This window comes from Trichosurus vulpecula, chromosome 1 (assembly GCF_011100635.1).
Source record: "Trichosurus vulpecula isolate mTriVul1 chromosome 1, mTriVul1.pri, whole genome shotgun sequence".
NCBI lineage: Eukaryota > Metazoa > Chordata > Mammalia > Diprotodontia > Phalangeridae > Trichosurus > Trichosurus vulpecula.
In genome coordinates this window covers 327,192,235-327,210,199 of record NC_050573.1, presented here as the reverse complement: position 1 = coordinate 327,210,199, position 17,965 = coordinate 327,192,235, and positions in this window count along the sequence as shown.

The following is a 17,965-nucleotide window of genomic DNA, read 5'->3' as shown; positions in this document are numbered from 1 at the left end:
AATCCACATGTACAAGTACTAAAATGTATACAGAATAATTAGAAGAAAATATGGGGAGGTCGGGCACTAGTAGCTATAGAGATCAAGAAAGTCTCTTTGTAGGAGGTTGAACTTCAGTTGAGCCCAAGAAAATAAATAATACTAAGATTCAGGGATGGAAAGGCAGTGCATTAAAGCCAATGGAGGTAAAGGATAAAATGCTATAAGTGAAAACTAGCAAGAAGACTAGTTTGGGTTTTAACCTCTCTGTGAAAGTAATGTGTTGTAAAGGTAAGTTGGAGCCACGTAGTTACAGAGACTTTAAAAGCCAAACAGAGCTATGTTTGCTTGATTCTAGTGGGCAATAGAGAACAGCTGAAGTTCATTTTGAAGTCCTGAAATAGACCTCTTTTTTAGGAAAATAACTTTGGTACGAATGTGGAAGGGAAATAGTAGAAGCAGTTGGTGGGGGTGGGAAGGATGAATTGAGTGGCTACTACAATATTTCAGGTGATAAGAGATAATGAAGGCCTCAACTAGGTTAAATCAAAGGGGGCAATTTTAAGGCTTGTTAGGCAGGTAGAACAAAAAAATAGCAACAAAATATATATGTAGGGTGGAAGAGCATGAGATAGTGAGGACAATGATAAGGTTGAATGTGAATTATGGTGGGCCTTTGACAGAAAGAGGAAAGTTTGAAAGAAGTGGGGAGGGGTCGGGGAAGAGAGTGACTTCTGGTTTGTACATTTGGAGTAGGGAATATCCACAAGGTAAACAGTTCGAAATAATCAACAGATGGTTCAATGGGACTGGTGCTTAGGAGACTCTAGGGCCAGATATATAAATCTGTTATTCATGTGCACAGTGATGTCAATTTAACTTTTAGAAGCTAATTACATGAGATACGTGGGGGGTTGGGGGAAGGAGGGATGAGGAAAGAAACAGAGATGGAAAGATAGAGGCACAATTATAGAGCAGAGGCTTGGAATAGACCCACAGTTAGGGGCAGTATATGGATAATGGCTAAGGAAAGGAGACTAAGAAAAAACAGTCAGACAGGAATGAGGAAAATCAAGAGAGAATAATGTCATGAAAATTCAGTATCTACAAGTCACTCAACTGTCAGATGCTACAGAGAGGTCAAGAAGATTTAAGATACAGAAAAGACCACCAAATCTGGCAATTGAGAAATCAATTTAAATCTTACAGAAAGCAGTTTCAGTTGATAAGAGCAACTAGAAGGATTCTTGACTAAGGATTGAGAATAGAGTCAGAATAGAGAAAGTAGATGCAATTAAAGTATATAGTCTAAGATGTTTAGAGAATTATGGTAGCCACTTGATGGAGTAGGTAATAATCTACCATTTTACACACACACACACACACATAAACACACAAGGTGAAAATAAAAGGGTACCTCTTTTCAGGGACATCCTAATCTAAAAGTTAAATTGAAACATATAAAATGTAGCTTCTATAAACCTGAATGAAAATGACAAGGGGTTCTATCAGTCTTCTTTGGATGGCATGGTAATATGTCAATGAGAAATTTATTGAAAGTTTCAGACTGAGTAAAAGAGAGAAATCAGAGGTAGACTTTCAGATTTAAGGAATAATCTGTGTATGAATGATGGAAGGAGCAATAAAAAGATGTACTCTCCCAGCATAAAGTTGTGACATGAGGTTCGAGAAGAGAGGCTTTGCAGATGATCATGTTCACAATTTGAACAGAGGCAAAATAACATACCAAATGTCAATTAAAGATATGGGAGAACATTAGAGAGGACTACAATTACTCAATAAAAATGCTTAATAATATGATAGCTTAAGAAAGTTGATGCTGATGGGGTTTATGGAGTCAAACTCACAAAAATCGTTCCATGTTAGAGATTACCCTCCATTGCTTATGATCTAGTAGGCATATACTTAGAAGGTTTGTAATGCTTTTGTAACAACTGTAAACACAAACATTCTACTACTTTATCATTGTTATGATAAGAGTCAGCATGAATTGATAATCTAATGGATCATTAATGAAACATGCATATTAACTAGTCTCTAGGGGGGATTACTGAAGGCAAATGATAAATATCCAAATGAAAAATGGGTTTTGAAGTAAGGAACAAATGCATTCAACATGATAGTATTATTTTATATAATTCTATTGATATGCCAATGTCACTAGTATAAAAAGAAAACAGATTTTTAAAATTTGCTCTTTGGATGAAATACAAATTTATTTTCAATGCACATTCTAATCTATAAAATGTTTGTTTAAGTTTGCATCCCACCAAATTTCCATCGGAGAGGAATTATGTTAAGTTACTAAAAGAACAACAGTGACAACTAGGCAGAGCAAGGTGTGGTGGTGCATGTGTATAATTCCTGCTACCAGGAAGATGAACCTGATAGAAAGGAGTTCTAAGTTGCAGTAGGGTTAAAACTGGTTTGATGTCCACACTGTATCTGCAACCTATACGGTAAACCCCAAAGCAACGGAAACCATCAGGCTGTTAAGGAAGCAGCAAACTGGGTCTGATCAGAAATGGAACAGGAAAAATTTTTGGTGCCAATCAGCAGTGGATTTGTGCCATGATTGACCACTGAACCTCTAGCTTAGGTGAGACAGAGAGAAAGAAAAGATGAAAGAAAGAAAAGGAGAGACAGAGGGAAGTAGGAAGGGAAGGGAAGAGTAATCCATTGGAGGATTGAAATTAGAATTGAATTGAAAGAATTGAAATTAGTCATGTTATAAAATTTGACATGGCATATTCTATATTATTTTGTCCAACTTAAGAAATACTATATTTTAAAAATGTACATAGATGTAGAGAAACAATCTGGATGAAAGTAGAATCTGAGAAGAAAGATTAAAACATATCATGGTGATATACCAAGAAAGAGTAAAGAGATGATGAAGTTTACCTCAATAAAACAAAGACATTTGTGTGCAAGATCACCATCAGGTCATTTCTATCTTATTAATGACAAAAAGAATTGCAGAAACAGAGTTAAAGGAGTCTCAGAAGCCATTTAGTCCAAACCACACCTGAAGAGTAATTGATTCTACATGACAATAGGTAATCTAGATTTTGCTTGAAGACCTATGGTGAGTAGGAAGTTAATATCTTCTGAGTTGGCATTTTTGGAATAGCTATAATTTTTTAAGCTTTTTCCCCCTAAATCTGACTATGTAACTGCTATGTAACTTCACTATTCCAGATTCTATTATCTGGAGTCCGGCAGAACCTGTGACATTTCGTGTTTTCTACATGTTGTCAGGTCTTTCAACCTGTCCTCTTATGACATGATCTCAAAGCTCTTTGCCATCCTTGCAACCATCGAATTCAAGAGACACTTCCCTACAATGTGCCTCCAAGAACTGAATTCAATACTTCTCAGATAGTCTGATAGTCATAATAAAAGTATTATCTTGATAGAAGCAGCTCATTCTACCCTAGGATCATGTTAACTATTTTTGGAGAGGGGGATTTGCCATATCATAAACTTGATTCGTACTGATTTTGCAGTCCTATAAAATATAAATTTTGACATAACTTGCTCTTGACTCTGTCCTCCCCAGTCAGGTACTGTAAAAGAGAATCTTCTATCACAAGAGTAAAACTTTATATTGATCCCTGATATATTTAAGTTATGAGATTTGGTCCAACATCTATCGGACATTTTAATCTGGGTGCCCCATAAACATCTAACAATCAAGATGTCCAAAACTGATTTCATTATCTTCCAACCCCTCCACTCTAGCCCCAACTCTCCCCTCTTCCTAACTTTCGAATCCGTGTCTAGGGCACCACTATCCTTCCAGTCACCCTAGCTGCTATCCTTAACTCTCTCTCATGCCTCCCCATATCCACTGAGTTGCCATGTCCTGTAGACTTTCCCTTTGTAATATCTCTTGTATATGCATCTTTTCTCTCCTCTAATAGTTCTATCGCCCTGGCACAGGACTTCATTGCTTCATGCCTGCACTATCGAAAAAGCCTGATGATTGATCTGCCTTACTGAAAACTTTCCTGACTCTAACCATTTTCCACTTAATTATCAAAATGATCTTCTTAAAGCCCCAGTCTGATCATGCCTCATTTCCTTCACCGTTCAATAAGCTCCAATACATCCCTATCACTTTCAGGATAAAATATAAAAAGTTGCTTGCTTGTAAAGTGCTTTATAGCCTCAACCTCTCCTACCTTTGCAGTCTTCTTATACCACCTTACACCCCTCCATGTATTCAAAATCCAGTGACACTGGTCTCCTCACTATTCCTCACATAAGATGCTGTATTTCTTTGACTCCCAGTGTTTTCACTTGCAATCTTTCCTGCTTAGAAATTGCTATCTCAGCCTCCTGGCTTCCTTCAAGTGTCAACTAAAGTCCCACCTTCTTCAATAAACCTTTTTTTTTCTTCTTCTTAATCTTAGTGCCTTTACTTTGAGACAACTTCTAGTTTATCTTAAATTTATCTTTATTACTAGCTGTATAATATCTTTATTGCTAACTGTTCACATATTGTCTATTCCATTAAACTATGAACTTATTGGAAGCAGGGGATGTTTTCTTTCTTGGTATCCCTATATTACCACAGTACCTGACACATGATGGGTACCTAATAAATAATAGTTGAATTGTTGACTGGATTTTTTTTTGCCTTAAATCAGGGATCCTCTGTGTTATCTGCCCCTACTAGCTTTGAGTCATCTTTAAATTTGATTAGCATGCCATCCAAAAACACAGGCCAAAGTACAGATCACCAAAGTATACCATGAAATAACTTTTTCCAAATTGATAAAAATATTGTTCAGAGCCTATTCAATCATTTCTGAATATACCTAATGTCATTTGTCTAGGCCATATTTCATTTTCAAAGGATAGCATGGCAGATTTTGTGAAATGTTTGCTAAGGTTTAGGTTAGTAGCATAACATTCCCCTGATTCCTGACTGACCAATCTAGTAATGCCATAACTACCTCTTTAATAACGTGGGGAATGGAGCCAATTCGGAGGGGTAAAAACAGGGATTCACTTAGGCTCTCCCCCAAATCCCTCCAAACACCTGTAAAAATGACTCTAAACAAATTCTAGAGCTACAGAACCCACAAAAGAACAGAGTGAAACAAGTCTCCAGTGCAAGACGTCCTGGATGGTCACTGGGAAGGGTCTATCACACCTTTCTGGGAGTGGAGCACAGTCCAGTGTGGGCTGTACCAGGACAGACTAGGCCAGAGCAGACCAGATGGAGCAGGCCTCAGGGCCCTGAATCACTGAGCTGTGGCAATTACCAGATTTAGCAACCCACAGACACCAAAAACAACATAGCAGGTCAGTGGTAAAACTGTTGGACTTGGGTAAGAGAAGGGCACAGTCCTGCCCCAGGCCCAGGGCAGTGGAGGTGGTTGTGGCAGCAGGAGCAACTGCTTCTGAGAACTCCAGGCCCATAGACAGTGGGGGGAATCAAGCATCTGATCAGAGCAGGTATGCAGGGATCTCTTTGCTGGTGCTGAGGCAGGAATCTCTTGCTCTGCCCTGCTTCGATCTGGGTTGCAGCCCTAGTTGGCAGTCCTTTGGTGAGGAGGAGTGCTGGTGTGGCAGAGCTTGTGGTGGCTGTGGAGCGGTAGTCCTCCTGGTATTTAAACAGCGGGAAGGAGTGCTTGCACTCACAGACCAGAGCACAGAGCAGGAGAGGAGTATCACACCACCTCAGAATAGAAGTAGCTCTGAACACAGCAGCACAAAACCTGTGAAGCTTGGAACAGAGTACTCTCCACTCTAAAAGTAGTCATACCCTGACAAAGAGCTCAAAAGTCAAGTAATTGGCTGAGAAAATGAACAGGCAGTGTAAAAGGACTCAGACTATAGAATCTTACTTTGGTGACAAAGAAAATCAAAACATACCGCCAGAAGAAGTTAACAAAGTCAATTAGTCTACATCAAAAGCCTCCAAGAAAAAATATGAATTGGTCTTAGGCCATGGAAGAGCTCAAAAATGATTTGGAAAATCAAGTAAGTGAAGTAGAGGAAAAATTGGAAAGAGAAATGAGAGTGATGCAAGAAAATCATGAAAAAAGAGTCAACAGCTTGCTAAAGGAGACCCAAAAAATACTAAAGAAAATAACACCTTAAAAATAAACTAACCCAAATGAAATGGCAAAACAGCTCCAAAAAGCCAGTGAGGAGAAGAATGCCCTAAAAGATAAAATTAACCAAATGGAAAATGAAGTCCAAAAGATCACTGAAGAAAATAATGCCTTTAAAATTAAAATTGAGCAAGTGGAAACTAGTGACTTTATGAGAAATCAAGAAATTATAAAACAGAACCCAAAGAATGAAAAAAATGGAAGACAACGTGAAATATCTCATGGGAAAAACCACTGACCTGGGGAATAGATCCAGGAGAGATAATTTAAAATTACTGGACTACTTGAAAGCCATGATCAAAAAAAAAAAGCTTAGACATTATCTTTCAAGAAATTATCAAGGAAAACTGCCCTGATATTCTAGAACCAGAGGGCAAAACAGAAATTGAACGAATCCACTGAGTGCCTCCTGACCAAGATCATAAAAAGAAAACTCCTAGGAATATTGTAGCCAAATTCCAGACTTTCCAGGTCAAGGAGAAAATATTGCAAGCAGACAGAAAGGAACAATTTGAGTATTGTGGAAATGCAAAAAGGATAACACAAGATCTAGCACTTACTATATTAAGGGATCGAAGGGCTTGGAATATGTTATTCCAGAGGTCAAATAAGCTGGGATTAAAACCATAAATCACTGACCCAGTAAAACTGAGTATAATACTTCAGGGTAAAATATAGACTTTCAATGAAATAGAGGACTTTCCAGCATTCTTGATGAAAAGACCAGACCTGAAAAGAAAATTTGATTTTCAAATACAAGAATCAAGAGAAGCATGAAAAAGAAAACAGGAAAGAGAAACCATAAGGGACTTATTAAAGTTGAACTGTTTACATTCCTACATGGAAAGATGATATTTGTAACTCATGACACCTTTCTCAGTATTAGGGTAGTTGAAGGGAATATACATATGAATATATAAACAGAAAGCACAGGGTGAATTGAATATGAAGGGATGATATCTAAAAAAAAATTAAGGGGTGAGAGAGGAATATATTGGGAGGAGAAAGGGAGAGATACAATGGAATGAATTATTTCACATAAAAGTGGCAAGAAAAAGCTGTTATAATGGAAAGGAAGAAAGGGTAGGTGAAAGGGAATGAGTCAACCTTGCTCTCATCATATTTGAATTGGGTATCTTACCCTACAGGAAAGTAGGGGGGAAGGGGATAAGAAGGGGGAATGATAAAAGGGTAGGCAGATTGGGGGAGAAGGTAGTCAAAAGCAAATACTTTTGAAAAGTGACAGCATCAAAGGAGAAAACTGAATAAAGGGGGACAGGATAGGATTAAGAGAAATATAGTTAGTCTTTTACAACATGACTATTATGGAAGTGTTTTCCATAACGATAAATGTATAACCTATATTGAATTGCTTGCCTTCTCAAGGAGGGTGGGTGGGGAGGGAAGAAGGGAGAGAATTTAGAACTCCAAGTTCTAAAAACAAATGTTTAAAAAATTGTTTTTTACATGCAAATGGGAAATAAGATATACAGGTAATGGGGTATAGAAATCTACCTTGCCCTACAAGAAAGTAAAGGGAAAGGAAATAAGGGGAGGAGTGGGGTGATAGAAGGGATGGCAGACTGGGGAAAGTAGCAATCAGAATACATGCCATCTTGGGGCAGGGGGGAGGGTAGAGATGAGGAGAAAATTTGTAACTCAAAATCTTGTGAAAATGAATGTTGAAAACTAAAAATAAATTAAAAAAGAAAAAAACAAATTGTATAGATCGTACATACTTGTGTAAAACTTTTGCAAATGAAAAGTCATGAGCTTTCAGAGGTGGACAAGTTTCTTTGTATGGACAAATGTTTTTGATCTGTTTCATAGTTTTATGCTTGGTGTAAAGCATCAGGAACATTTTGGACACATGTGTCTACCTGAAGGTAGCACAGTTATTCTATCAGATCATTTAGCATTTACCCAAATGGAGTATAGTATTTTTCCCATCATCATGCCTGCTTTTGTTACATTATTAATTCAATCTGTGGACAAGGGTGTTGCACAGAAGATAAAATGTTATACAAATTTCAAGAATGTTGGTTTATTACATAAGCAAACACTATACAAAATTTCCAATCAAAAGATGAATTTTTTAATGTTACTTGTGCCTCAAGCTGTTAAAAAGTGAAATATTAAAGGGTTTGGAGAAAATTTGTGGGCCTCAAGAAAAAAAATGAAAGACTTAAATGAACTGATACAAAGCGAAGTGAGAACCTGGAGAACACTGAACACAGTAACAGCAATATTACACAATGATCAACAGTGAATGACTTAGCTATTCTCAGCATTACAAAGATCCTAGAAAATTCTGAAGTACTTATGATGTAAAATGTTATCCATTTCCAAGGAAAGAACTGATAGACTCTGAATGCAGATCAAAGGATGCTTTTTTCCTTTTTTTTCCTCTTGTTTCTTTGTTTTTTGGTCTGTGTTTTCTTTCACAATATGTTTATTTTGGAAATACATTTTGCATGACTGCATATGTATAACCTATTTAACATTACTTGAATTTTCAATGAGGGAACTCAAAATTTTTACAAATGAATGGCAAAAATTGTTTTTACGTGCAATTGGTGAAAAACAAAATATTTAAATTTTTTAATAGAATGGAAATATTCAGCAACAATCACAAGTGTGACCTAAATCACATTAAAATATAATTGAGTAACATTTAACTAAATAAAATTGTAACAAAATATTTAAATTAAGTAGAAAAGCAATTAAAAAAAGATAAATTGTTATTTATAAAATCAAAATAGACAAAGAATTAAATAAAAAATAATGTGATTTAGAATGTTTTCAGGAATCAAAGTTAAAGTTGTTGGTTTCTAGATACAAATCTTTTTTTTTCCTTTCATGAAACTCAGTACAAGATTTGCCCTTTTCTAAAGTTGCATTACTTTCCTCATCACTGATTTTTCAAAAATCTCTGAGAATAGCTCAGCAATCATATCTAAAAATAGGTTTAATTTGACATGAGACATTTACCTAAGACAAATAATTAGACACTGTCTATGTCTACATATCACAAAATGAAATGCAGAGCAAGCTAATTTAATTAACATAAACACATCAAATAGCTGTGACCAAAAAATTAAATAAACAACCCACTTCAGAATTCCCCTTACTCATATTGGTTTTCTGAACTGACTATGGTAGCAGATTAATTTATAAATTTCCATTAAACTATTGCGAGGTAGAAATAGCTATTTAGAACAATGGAGAGTATGCTATTTTAAAATAATTTAGGTTTTATAGCTTGGACTTTGACTTCCTACACTGCAAAAAGGTCAGATTAAATAGCAGCAACATATTACTCCTTTCTGCATTCAAGGATCATAAGGCATGTGGTAGCCAAACCATTGTGAATTAACTTTTTTGTGGATAAGCAGTCTTACAAAGCTTGTATGGTAACAGTTCAACAATCGCAATGATTACCAGGGAAATAGCTTTAGTTTTATTGTGTGCTTTACCCAATCCCCTATATAAAAGTGATCGATCAATTTTACTAACATAGACTATATTTTGTACAATTCCACAATATTAATAATATACTAACAACTTTGCAGGGCATTGTTATTTTGTAGATAAATCACACTAAGTATGATGAAATAAAACTGATTAATCAAAAAAGTTACTTAATGCAAACTATTTGTTGAGAATGACAGCGGATATAAGAAGTTCTGAAAATATGGGCAGACCAAAGTGAATAATCCTGGAATAAGAAAGGAGTGATAGAGGGGTTTAGGAAGATATCCTGAAGCAATTTGGGCCCTAGTCTAGAGTTATAGACTGTAAAACCTGAGAACTTACTTGTAATCCTGTGGACATATTGAGACTTAAAGGGGAGGAGTATTTAGAAAAATTTCCAAATATTAGAATTCTCCAGTGTTGAGTTTTAAATACATTTTGTTTACTTCACTAAAATTTTCCCAATTATTTTTTTTAAATTAATACTCATCTTTTAAAATTCTGGGCTATGAATTCTCTCATGCCTCTCCTCAACCCATTGAGGAGGAAAACAATATGATTTCAGTTATACATGTGAAGTTTCCATTTTAGCCCCAATGCAAACAACAACAAAAATACAAAAAAACCTACAAAAAGGCAAGAAAAATAAAGAAACTAAAAACAGAACTTCAATTTTTACTCAAAGGTCAGCAGTTCTCTCTCTGTAGTTGGATAGCATTTTTCATTCTGGGTCCTTTGCAGTAGTCTTGGATCTGGAATTGCCTTGATCTTAGTAACTAAGTCTTTCACAGGAGATCATCATTACAATATTGCTGTTACTGCATACAACCTTCTCCTGGTTCTGCTCACTTCACTTTGCATCAGTTCATATAAATCTTCTTAGGTCTTTTCTGAAACCATTCCATTCAGAATTTCTTGTCAATTTCTCCCCCGTAACTCCCTTAACTTCTCCTCTAAGAATTTGGATGCTATACCACTTGGGGCACATATATTTAGTAATGATATTGCTTCATCGTCTATGGTGCCTTTTAGCAGAATATTGTTTCTTTCCTTATCTCTTTTAATTAGATCTACTTTTGCTTTGTCTGAGATCAGGATTGCTACGTCAGCCTTTTTTACTTCAGCTGAAGTATAATATATTCTATTCCAGCCTTTTATCTTTACGATGTATGTATCCTTCTGTTTCAAATGTGTTTCTTATAAACAATATATTGTAGGATTACGATTTTTAATCTATTCTGCTATCCATTTTCATTGTATGAGGGAGTTCATCCCATTCACATTCACAGTTATGATTACTATCTGTGTCTTTCTCTCCATCCTATCCCTCCCCCCATTTATGCTTTTCTTTCTCCTTTCTCCTTTTCCCTCCTCGCTAGAGTTTTGTTTTTGACCACCACCTCCTTCAATCTGCCCTCCCTTCTTTCAGCCCCACTCCCTTTTCCACTCATTTCTTATAGCACAATAGTACTTCATCACAACTATATACTGCAACTTTTTTCAGTCATTCCTCATTTGATGCTGATCCCCTCTCAATACCTGAGTCTTTGCCACCGTAAAAAGAACTGTTAAACATAGTTTTTGTACAAATAGGTCCTTTCCACTTTACTTTGATCTTTTGGGGATGCAAATCTAGTAGTGGTATTGTTGGGTAAAGGGTATGAATAGTTTTATAATCCTTTGGCATAGTTCCAAATTGTTCTCCAGAATGTTTGAACTAGTTTACAACTCCACCAAAAGTGCATTATTACACTGATTTTTCCACATCCCCCCAGCAGTTATCATTTTCCTTCTGTCATGTAAGCCAATCTGATAGGTGTGAGGTGGTGCATCAGAGTTGTTTTAATTTGCCTTTCTCTAATCAATAAAGGGGAAGCTAGGTGGTGTAGTAAATAGAATGCTAGGCCTGAATTCAGAAGACTCATCTTCCTGGGTTCATATCTGACCTCAGACACTTAGTAGCTGTGTATAGTTCTGGGAAAGTCACTTAATGCTGTTTGCCTCAGTTTCCTCATCTATCAAATGAGCTGGAGAAGGAAATGGTAAACCACTCCAGCACCTTTGCCAAGAAAACTCCAAATGGGTTCACAAAGAGTTGGACATGACAGAAAATGACTGAACATCAATACTATTTTGGAGTCCAGTATTAATTCTTAAAGGATTATACCTTTGTTAGTGATTCTATCTTTTGTGGATTTAGTTATAATTATGTTACATCTAGTACATAAATATATCTAAGACATTTCTTTGCAGGGTATGTGAAAAAGTGATTAATCTATAGTCTTTTGATAATAAGACCAAAACCATTTCCTTTCACAATTGTACAAACATATTAGTTATTAAAATGTTTAAGCCAGTAAAGAAGTGGTTAGAGACTACCTATAGATTATCTAGTAACTAGACAATTACTAGAATTTTATTTTTAGAATCTATTATCCTTCTTGATGAATATTCCTTTTTGATAGTCACTGGCTTTTGTATCATATCTCTATTTTCTCTGAAATTTTTAAAAAAAAGAACAGCAATAGCAGAAAAATTAAAATGTTTTCCACTAGACAAAGGAATACACTTGAATATTCTCTCTGTCTCTCCAAAGTTCACTTTCTTTCCCCACCAACTGCCCCAAAGCTCTCGTTACTTTCACTTCACTTAAGCACAGGGTAGAAGTTATCAGCATTATTTCCACTGTTATCTGAAATATTGAGAATACTATGTGAATTTAAGAAAATTGTTTTTAGATAACCCCTGGCTTTAGAAATGTCAAATATTTAGAAAAAATCTGGATAAAGTCTTCAATAGCTACTATATTTAGACTATGAGTGAGGCATTTAATTTTTATTAAAAATGCATAACCTACCTGATTAATCATTCTTCAAAAATACTCTCAACTCTGTTTATTGCTCTTTTGCCCAAATGAATTCTTCTATCATTTTGACATCAGGATTTAGATTTTTTTTAAAAGAATTTTATTTAGATTGCTACTCTGCCCTTATTAGAATCAGGTGTTTTATAAATAAATCACATATGTATAATAATTAATTTCAAATATTTAATGCAAACTATTTACTGGGTACAGTGTATAATATCTGAAGCTGTAAAAATATACATAGCCAAAGTAAGTGTTTGTGGGATTAGAAACAAAAGTTTAATTTGACAAGACTAGCTTACCATAATATCTTCTAGTCATCATCACTTTATAGGTACCCAAAAACTGTATTTTAAATAATCCCTAAAATTTCACATAGATAATTATTTTTTACTTAGACTCCAACTATTGAAAGGTGATAACATTTCAAGTTATTTAATAGAAAGGAATGTTTTACTTTATCAAAAGCTTTTTTGTATCCATTGATATAATCATATGCTTATTTTACTTTTATTATTGATATAATCAATTATTTTAATAGTTTTACTTACATTAAACCATTTCTGCATTCCATGAGTTCAGTGCTCTTAGAAAAACATGGAAAGACTTGCATGATATAACAAAGAGTGAAATCAGCAGAAGCAAGAGAACATTGTATACAATAACAGCAATATTATTTTGAGAATGAATTTGAGAGAATAAATTATTTTGACTATTATAAATATCCAAATTAAGTATAAAGGAAATATGAAGAAAGATGCTATCTGTATCCAGAGAAAAAATTGATAAATAGAAAGATAGATCTATATCTCTATCTATCTACACACATATACATATACATATATGGTATATGTACACCTATTTGTGCATAATGGGAGCCCCTCTCTGGGGCAGGGGTGAAGGGAAGAAAAAAGGGGGAAAAGATATTTACATGATAACTTGATTGTATATTTAAAAGGAATAGAAAGTTATACATAACAGATTTGCAGTTTCATGTACAGTCATCTTTTTTATTATACTATTTTGGAAACACTTGTTTTATTCATAAATTAAAAATAAAATAAATAAATGTGGGAAGAAGTAATAATGTAAAATTTTATTTGTCCTTGATTGTGCATTTCTCCTACATTTTGTATGTGTCCTTTTAGTATCAGGCTTATCAATGTTGCCTGAACAAGTGACTTCTTAAAATTTTTACCCCTGTCTCTTCCTCATTAAGAGGAATACCTCTCGGTACTGTAGATGTAGAACAGCTTTAAAAAGGGGAATATACCTATATTAATATCCAGACCTGATTCTGATACTAAATAGTTATGTGGTCTGGATCTTCCCTGATTGAATGGCCAGAGAGCTAAATCTCACCCAAACACCTTCACCATGCCCACACCTCACTTTAAATAAATGGCCAACACTGATTTTGCCCAGCCATATGAAAGAAAGGAAGTGTGTGGAAAAGGAATGGGAAAGATTGGAATCATGTTGCTTTTTGAATAGAACATAAACCTAGGGAAGGTACTCTCCTTACCTACAATGGCCCTGTACAATAACTTCCCTTCTCCAATGCTATAACAGAGACATATGCTGATTTTGCTCAGTCATGTGAAGGAAAGGAGGGCAGAAATTCAAGGAATTATGAAAGGGTCCATCACATATGACTGCTTTGGGCCTTAATGAAAAGGTACTCAAACCATTTCCCATTAGAAGTTATTCTGAGAACGGAGTGAGCCAGAAATCTTATTTCCCCGTATGATGAGGCTGAGGGAAACTTTAATCCCAGCCTCAGAAGTCTGTTCACAAGCAAATGAGGAAAGATGATGTGATTACAAATCATATAACAATTTATAAAAAGACTGATTGAGGAGAAAAAAACCTAAAAAAATCAATAATATCATGACTAAAAACTTAATTAAAGCACAGCTTTCATTCTTCAGTCTTTGTCATCTCTTTTGGAATTCTCTTGGCAAAGATACTGGAATGGTTTTCCATTTCCTTCTCAAGCTCATTTTATAGATGAAGAAACTGAGGCAAACAAAGGTTAAATGACTTGGCCAGAGTCACACATATGAGATCACATTTGAACTTAGATCTTCCTAACTCCAGGTCTAGAATTCTATCCACTTTGCCACCTAGCCACCCAATGTATAGAGCAGAAGCAAATGAATCAGTGTACCTTAAAATCAAAAAGAAAGAATGAGTAAAACCTCAAAGAATACAAAGCTCTCTTAATAATTGTAACATGAAAGAAAATAAACCACTAGTGTCTGATGAAAGACAGAATGCTCTGGACAACATATGGAACATGAAAGAACAAGGAACTTCAGAAAGATCCTGAAAGGAAGTAAGGAAATAAAGTGACTACCTTTATCTTTTACGGAATGGCTAGTACAAATTCTCAGTTCAACAAGGAAAAACTATGTTTCTTAAAATTAGTGAAATGCATGACAGATACATGACAAATTAATTTAGCTTTCAAAATGTTTTGTTTATAATTGTTTATATAACAACTTGAAAATCAGTCTTCCTAGTCAAAACACACATTTTAGCTATATGACACTGAAACAGATTTTTACTTTTCTCAATTTTTTTTAGAATAGCTTAGGTCATGAGGAAGTTATTTCTTATACTGAACCAAAAAAATTGTCTCCTAATTTCCAGCCCTAGGTCATGTCTTTGAAACTATGTAGAGTAAAGCTAATTTCCTTCCAGAAAACAACTCTTTGTGTATTTTAAGATAGCAGCTATGTCCCTGGCATGGATTCACTTCTTCACAACAAACATCCCATCCCTTCAATTTCCTCAGCCGTTTCTCAGGTGAATAATGATAATAATAAAGGTGAAAATATCATATATCATTCTACAGTAATTTATAGCATATTGTGTTTATATATATATATATACATATATATTACTTTATTCATTTGACTGATGATTTTCACAGATACATTCAAAAATTTTTCATTTTTAAATTATAAATTTTTATTATATTTATAAAACATAAAAATGCCTAATTTACTCCCACATAAAAACAGTCAAATAATTTGTTTGGTACATCATAGACAAAAGAATTGATTTGTGGATGTTTTCAACGATATATTTTAACTCTTTAAAAGTGCTTTAAAAAGATACTAAGTATATTACATCCATGTTTATGCACGCTTCTTTGTTTCTATTCTAACATGATCTAGAACACCAGTGAAGTAGCAATACATAAGGGGAAAAAAAGGCAGAAGTAAACATGAAAACCAGGGAGAAAGTGTTTTACAGAAATCTCTGAGTGTTTATAAAATGAAATAGTAAGCCCTAAATATATTGAATATGATATTTAGCTACTTGCAAAACATTATGTACCTTAAAGAAATGAAAGGGAATAAGCAATTATATAGTGCCTATTGTGTGCAGGGCATCGTGCTAAGCGCTTTACAAATATTATCTCATTTAATCCTTACAACCCAAAGAGTTAGGTGCTATTATCCTCACCTTTCAGTGGGGAAAACTGAGGTAAAAAGAGGATAAGTGACTTGCCTAGGGGGTCACACAGCCAGTAAGTGTCTAAGGTAAAACTGGAAGTCGAGGTCTTCCAGAGTCCAGGTACTCACCACCAAGCTAATATTCCTACTTTTGCCATAGACAGTAGAATCGGAGCTTCTATCAGTATTGGCAGTTCTTAAATTGTTGCCATAAATCACAAATGCAACACTTCCATCTTCTTTAACCCTAAATTTCACATACCCGATCCTAGTCCGTAGTCATTCCACTTTTCTCCCTGTTTTATAAACCCCCAAAACTGGTCTTCACTCTCACTATGACCTCCAATTGCTCAGCTACTCAGCTTTCTCCTAGGCCATCATCCATTTACTATCTACACTGTCTTCACTTCCCATTCCACCAATAATAAATGCTTTTTGTCTGACTGACAGTCACCCAGGCTCACAATCTAGGTATCATCTTCAGTGCCTCACTCTCTTTCACCCCATCCATACCCAATCAGTTGCTAAGTCTTTTAGATATTTCCTTAATAATATCACTTATTTACATTCTCTTTTTTCCTCTGACAGTGACATCTCCTTATGCCCGAATTACGATTATAGTTTATTTCGTAATCTAATTAACATTTCTAATGTCTGGGTCTGATCATGTCACACCTTTGAGGTCAATAAACTTCAATGGCTCCCTGTCACCTCCAAGATCAAATATAAAATTTTCTGCTTGGTTTTTAAAGTCCTTCATTTTTTTCTTCCATTTTGCCCTCCTTGCTGTTTCTCACACAAGATACTCCATTTTCTGACTCCTGGAATTTGGATAGGCTGTCACCCATGCCTGGAATCTTCCCCTTTTTCATATCTTCTTCTTTCTTCACTGAATTCCTTCAAAGCCTAGCTAAAATTCCACCTTCTAAAAGAAGCTTTACCTTCTTCATTAATTTCCCCCCTTTTCCTGTTGATTATCACAAAGATCTTGCTTATATCTTTTTACATAGTTGTATGCATGTTGTCACTTCCATTAAACTTTGATCTTTTTGAGCACATGGGTTGTTTTTTGCCTTTCTTTCTATTCCCAGTACATAGCACAGCACCTGGTATACAGTGGGCAAATAGTAAATACTTACTGCCTGATTTAATAACTTGAGGTAGCTGTGATTACAGACACTGAGACTAGATTAGCAACAGAGAGACTCCATACCATGAAAAGTGTGATGACTTAGCACTGAAGACAAATGGTATAGCTCAGACTCTGTCTTTGAATCAAATCTTGTTGAGAATGCTACTACAGTTATGAAAATATGTCCTATGTATGTGTATGTGTGCATTGTCTGTTAAAACACTTAAGCAAAACACACTATGTGTGTGTAGTAAAACATTTAAGCATTGAATTGCCCTCAAAAGCCAAAATAGTAAAGATCACTGTAATTTAAAAAAAGAACACTGCAATGAATTAGTGTGTATGTGGCAGGGAGAGGAGTGTGGGGGGGGGATGGTGACTGTGTATTGGTGTGCACATGTCTCTGTGTGTGTATGTGTTACCTCCAGCGTTGGATTTTACAAAATGAAAAAAAAATACCATTTTAAGACAGTTTCCATAGGAGCCATCTGGGCCAAATGGATAGAGAAATGCCTACTAATTTTAGTCATGGAAAATAGGAATGATCAGAAGGTTATTCAAGAGGCTGAATTCAACTCATACTGTTTTATCAGGAATAGTCACATGCTATATAGGTCCCTTAAGGGATATTGTTTCTGAAGAAATATTAATTATGATCGACTGTAATGATTCTCAGGGGGAATGAAAGGAGTACTCATGGAGGACATTGTACTTTTGTTACCTTTTTAACATCACCTATACTTCCTTTTCTGGGTATTTTCCTACTTTGCATAAATAACTGGACCTTCTTATGCAAAAGCACTGTTCTTATGTTGTTGGTATGAACAACTCTGTCTCTTCTCTCTCTTTCTCCAGTATCAGTTATTCCATGTCTGCAGCAATTTCTCTACTCACA